We start from the raw sequence: 6,211 nt of genomic DNA on the forward strand, positions 1-6,211 counted from the left end.
ACATTGGGTTCAAACCCTCTTATTTAATCCACGAACTGCGCGACGTTTCCTGTCTCCTATTTCTTTCCCAAGAAGATTGGGTGCTACAAAAAGTCATTTATCGCCATTAATGGGACATTCTATTGAGACTGACCTTTATTTTCGTTTATCAACATTGTAAGAATTGTGCATGCAAAACAAATATTAATTTAAAGTCTGGCGTGTGCTAAAGTAAAAATAAATTTCTCTTACACTCATTTTAAAGTTTTATGATGCTTAAAGGAATGATGAGCCAGATCTTTTTTATTCTCTGTAAGAATTAAAAACTTTCCAAGTTGTAGATTTTAGTCGCTGATATATATATCTGTTTTGAATAGTAAAACTGATAGATTAATGACATACACAAAACTAATACATAATCAACCTATCAAATGTCAGATTTGTAGCGCACCATAAATAAGTTTCTTATCTAGATAAATATTAACAAATCTTCTTAGATAGCAGAATGGTTTTAACTTTCAAATTTACCATTTAGGTAAACAGTTCTAATTTAATTAAAAGAATTATCTTTATAAAATCTAAAAATTGGACGTCTTAAGTGGTTCTAAATTCACTCTAATATTATTGCAATATATTCCCGTATTAAGCTTTCCATTTTTAGTCATTGAAGTTATTTTAAGGTTATTTAACTTTGTTACAAATTCCATATTTTAATACTAGAAAAGTTTAAATATTTATTCTGTTTTCCACCTGATGTGCTTTGGCACACATGTAATTTCTAATACACATTTAATTAATAAATTAATAATTGTTGCACTGTACTCAAGTTTTCATGTATGTAGAATTTATATACTATTTTGTATTGTATTAATGCGAATTTATATTTAAATGATAATTTTTACAAATTCTTGCATCACAACTCTAGTTAACAGAAGATGTTTCTAACACCTTGGCAAAGCTCAATCTTCAGCATGTAGCTTATTTTCTAACCTAGTTTCAGGCTGAATTATTTGTAAAATTAAGTACTTGAAATTATTTGTCAACAATGATGCCCGCTAAATCACGCTAATAATATTTCTAACTGTTGTAATTTATAATGCAACGAGTTCCTGTGATTTCTATTATTCATTTATAATTTTTTTCAGCAGCATTCAAATTAATAGCATATATTGATACTATTATACATTTAGATTACAGTGTTTTAGATTTCCATTGCCTTCTTCATTGATGCTTTTATGCTACATTCCTAATATTTCATAATGGCATACTTATTTGTGTGGCATACTTCTTACAGTATTGTTTATCTAATTCCTTTCTTCTAGATAAATTTTAGAAAAACTTCTTAGCATAATAATTTAAATTTATTTACAATTTACACGTCAGTGTTCCAAATGCATAGTAATGTTGTTATAATAGATTTCATGCTAAGCTTTTTTTTTTTTTTTAATTTAACTAAATTTAATTTCTGCAAACATTTACATGATTGCTTTAATTAACAAAAAATATTTTTAGCTCACTTTAACGCACTTTGATATGAAATAATATTTTGCACGCTAGTGAACTCTATTAAATTTTCCAGTCTAGTTCTCACATCTTGACTATTATTGATGTAATTTATTAAAAATATAATTTGTATGCTTTATAATTATTTAATTTATGATATTATTATAATAAATGGAAGATGTTTGTAATGCTAATATGTATGTTTACCAATATCTTTTATTTTCTTTGTTAGTTCTCGCATTTATTACTGTTATTCAAGTAATTAGCCTGCTTGTTAGAAATTTTTTTACTTCGTCTTGAGATATGTAATTCTATTTATTTTTATTTTCCTTTTGGCTACAATTGGCTTCGAAAAGTTAAATTGTAACCATGTAGGCAGCAGGGGGAAGAAATTCTGATCGGCGCAGTTGGACTATAGCAGGACCCGGGGGGGGATTTTCATTAGCGCAGCTGGAGTACACCCGGTTCAAACATTAGGGAAGTTTCATATTGCATGATCCAAAACTCAATGTATACATAAAGGCCAGCACAAGTGGATAACAGCATTTTTATGAAGATGGAGAGACGAAATAATAAAGAAGTAAATGGAACGACGAAATAATAAAGAAGCCATGAATCCATAATTTCTAGATTTACAAATTTTGCTTTCGGATGATTTATTATATTAAAGAAAAGAATGCTGACCCACATACAACCTGCGGGTTAAACACGACTCAAATTATGCCTAGATATTAAATTTTGTAAAATTTGGTGCGAAAATTACGGAGAAATTCACAAATTTATCTTCGCATTTTTTTTTTTTTTTTTTTTTTTTTTTTTTTTCCAAGTTTGCGCCAAGAATAATTCTCTTGGCGAACTTCTTAATATGTGGTATCCCATTTTTCCTTCTCTTCCATGTACATTTTGCAATTAGTTATCGTCTGTGAAAATGAGCTGTTCGCCTACAAATGTACTACTAAACAAAGCAGTGCAAAAATTCGTAGCTGAATGTGCTTATTTTTTGCTAACTAAGAATAAAAGTTAATAAAATGTGTTCTTCAAATCTTTGAACAAGATTTTTATCGCATTGTTAATTAATTAGGTTCATTTTAGATTTTCTAATGGTTTATTCATGCTCAATTTTAATGGTGATTAATGAAAATACTGTAAACTCTGTCTTTCAATGATTAATTCTTGAAATCTTTGCAAAACTGTATTTGTAAAAAATAATCAAATTAAAATAAATTTCATTTATTATAATTTTATTTATTATTAAATAATTAAGTAAATTATTTTATAACTTAATTATTAATAAAAATTGTTTTAAATAATATGATTATAAATAATAAATAAAATAATTAAATATATAAATAAAAAATTGCATAGAATGAAATAAATTTTATGCGAGGCGCATAAAATTGCTTCGAGGGACACCAAAACCACTTCCGTCTGTATTATCACTAAAAACATAAACGAGATTTTCAAATTTCTGCAGCTTATTTTGGATTAAAAAGAGCTCAAAAGCCCTTTTTTTTTTTTAATGCAGTCAATAAAAGTTCAGTAAGTTCTTTCTTTGCTGTTTGTCCTGTTCCGTTGTTTTGTTGGATAACGCAGTAGGGCGAAATCCTCTTGTGTCCTTAGTAAGTATCTTATGGCGTAGGTCACACTCCAAATTTTGAGACATAGACCAATTGTTAGAGCTCTGTCGTTTTCGTTGATTAGCTGATACTCTGAATTACGAAGAAACAAATTGTTTTGCTCATCATGTATACTAATAGTGCTCCAAAACATTTTACAGTCTGCCGCCTTGACGGGAATGTGGTTAGTGACAGTGACTGTCGTACCGAAAGGCTCGGGTTAGAATCCCAAAAAGGCATGACTGTAAATTGACTATCCCTTCGTAGGAGGCAACGTGGGCCTACCCATTAAGCGCCTCCATAATAATGTGACCACCGCTTAGTCGTGGCCAGCCCGCCATTGAGGGGGATTACAGCCTATAATTCGAGCCAAGATAATATATTTTTCTTCTTCAGTTTTATGGCAAACGAAATTTAAAATATTTCGCTCATTTATCAGCCAAGGGGACGGAAAGTCAGAAACACAATGAGTTCTCCAAAAGGTGGGAGTTTTGAATGCTCTTGCAGCTGTTGCAGCGCCACCATCTGCTGTCAATGTTTTCAGCAGCATCTTTTCTGTGCCAAGAAACCAAGGCATCGTCACGGAGCCATTTCATGATCAACAACTCGTTACTCATAATAGCTGCTAAACGGTGCTCGGAATGGTAAATAAAAGTACAAACGCACCAAAATCGGTGCGATGCTCTTAATGATTAATCAATAACTATATTTCAACTCATGGAACTGGGGTTCTTAAAATAAATCGAGACTATTTGCGGAATGTTCTAATAAATTTTCGCCTTAAGTCTGCTCTTGACTTCTTAATTCTTTTGAAGGAATTCAGAGAGGAAGTTTTTATGATGCTTGCGTTCATTACGCAAGTGTAGTGAAGTGAGCTGTAGAAGAGTAAACGAAATGCGATTTTTTTTTTTTTTTTTTTTTTTTTTTTTTTTATTGTTGAAATTAGCCTGGATCCGAAAGTAAGGTTTATTCACTGGGAAAAGGCTGTCCTCAAGGCTGTATGTTCGGTCCTACTTTTTGGAACCATAATAATAAATGATCTTTTAAGTCATCTTGAGGGTTGTTTAAAACTTGAATTTGCAGATGACTTACCGTATATTACGACGTATAACGCGCACCTTTAATGCAAAAAATAAGATCGAAATTTATGGTTGCGCGTTATACGCGGAATATAAATAGGATACTTCTAAAATAAGGGAAAGAAAAAGGACAACAAAGAAAATATGAAAGGTTTCAGATTTTAAATTATGTCCAAAGGAGCGTTTTTTTTTTTTTTTTTTTTTTTTTTTTTTAACATTTTGTGTGTTACCTTCATTTATTAAATATCATGTTCTTCGCACTTAAACCATAAAATTCAGTTCAAGAGGAACATCGCAAAATAATTTTAAATCGAACATATTGTTACGGATTTCGTATTTAATTAGTCAGTGTTATTAGAATTATAAATAAAATTGTTTTATTTCCCATGCGCAGTGCAGCGCGTGACGAATATTAAAAGAAAGCTAAGCCGGAGAATTAAAAATGAAGGAGCGCTTGCATTTAACATTTAATAAATAAATATCTCTTGGATTTCGAGAAAATACCAGAAAATTCTGGCGGATTTAAAAAGCTTATATAAGCAGCATGAAAACCTCTCAATTCGTTTTAGCTAGTTGTTGTTTTTAAGAGTTAGCTTTTGTTGACTGTAGCGAATTCGCGGATTAGCTTTCTTTAGCTGTTTTCAATTAAGTCCTGTTGAACGTTTGAGTAGTTAAAGGATAACTACTGTAATTCTGTACGAATATCTGAGGAAATTTAGGCATTTTGTTTTATTTGTTGTTATAATAATAAATTTTGTTCATTTTTTCATTGTACTTGTGCATTCAATTCCTAACGAACCCGTAGGATTGAGATCCAAATTCTGTCATTAAAGTCTTTAGGTGTTGCAGCAGGCACTTATAGTAGTATACTTTGCCCGGTAATACTACACAAAATTCCAGAAGAGCTAAATTTGTATTACAATAGACAACGCGAATGTCGTGAATCATTTGATATAGAGCACTTAATTGAGTTTTTGAGAAAAGAGGTAGAAATAAGAGAGGCGTCTTCTTTATTATCGGATTCAAAACACTTTAAGCGAAATGAAATTCCGTTTAGTAATAGGGAAACGAGTCAAAATTAGCACAATAAAAATTATGTAGACTCAAAACGAAACATTTCAAGTAGCGAATGAAATATGTAGTTTTTGTTCGGATAAATCTCACAAAACACATAAATGTCCTTTACCATTAACCGAAAAAAGAAATTCGTTAAAAACACAAGGACGATGTTACATTTGTCTAAAACAAAGCCATACATCAAAATTTTTGCTGGGAAAAGGACCAGCTATACAAAATACCTCACAAATATTTAATATGCGATGAGGAAGAACTGACAAATAATGCAGCCGAATCAAATGGTAACGAAACGGACAAAAATTTATCTAAGGTACAGTCATTGCATTGCTTCGGAGGAAGTTAAAGGGAATCTAAAAAACAAAACCTAGAGCACAGGAGCAGCATCGTCCCTGGTTTTGTAACAAACATTCAGCGCTATAGTAAAAACAAATAAAAAGAGCGAAATGTTTAATGTGTTAATAGACGGCGGGAGTAATCGAACGTTTATAAGAAGGACTCGTTAGGATTGGAGGCTACCAGATGTGAAACATTTGAAATATATGAGTTTGGTAACGAGCATAAACCTACGTAAACAGCAGTATAATATACTAGTTCAACTTGATTTGCGGAATAGAATCAACCCTAGCAAACAAATCAGCATAGAAGGAATGGTAATTGATGCGATTACGCATGACCACATAGATTCCTTCAAAGTGGGTTAGAAACAGGACTCTAAGTAAGGGAATAGGATTGGCCGACATTGGAAATATGAAGGATATACACATGTTGATCGGCTCAGATTACATTTGGGAAATTTTACATGAAAGAAACATAAGATTAGGGAAACGATTAGTTATTACGACAGTTTGTTTGGGTTTGTAATCCAAGGTAAGGAAATGGGATCGGATAATCATGGAAATTATGATAAGACTTCTGTAAACCATATCTCTGTGAAGGAAGAAACAGATTTTGAAAGAG

The sequence above is a fragment of the Stegodyphus dumicola genome, chromosome 2 (assembly GCF_044657685.1).
Source record: "Stegodyphus dumicola isolate Sdum_Otavi_A_Nest chromosome 2, ASM4465768v1".
Classification (NCBI taxonomy): domain Eukaryota; kingdom Metazoa; phylum Arthropoda; class Arachnida; order Araneae; family Eresidae; genus Stegodyphus; species Stegodyphus dumicola.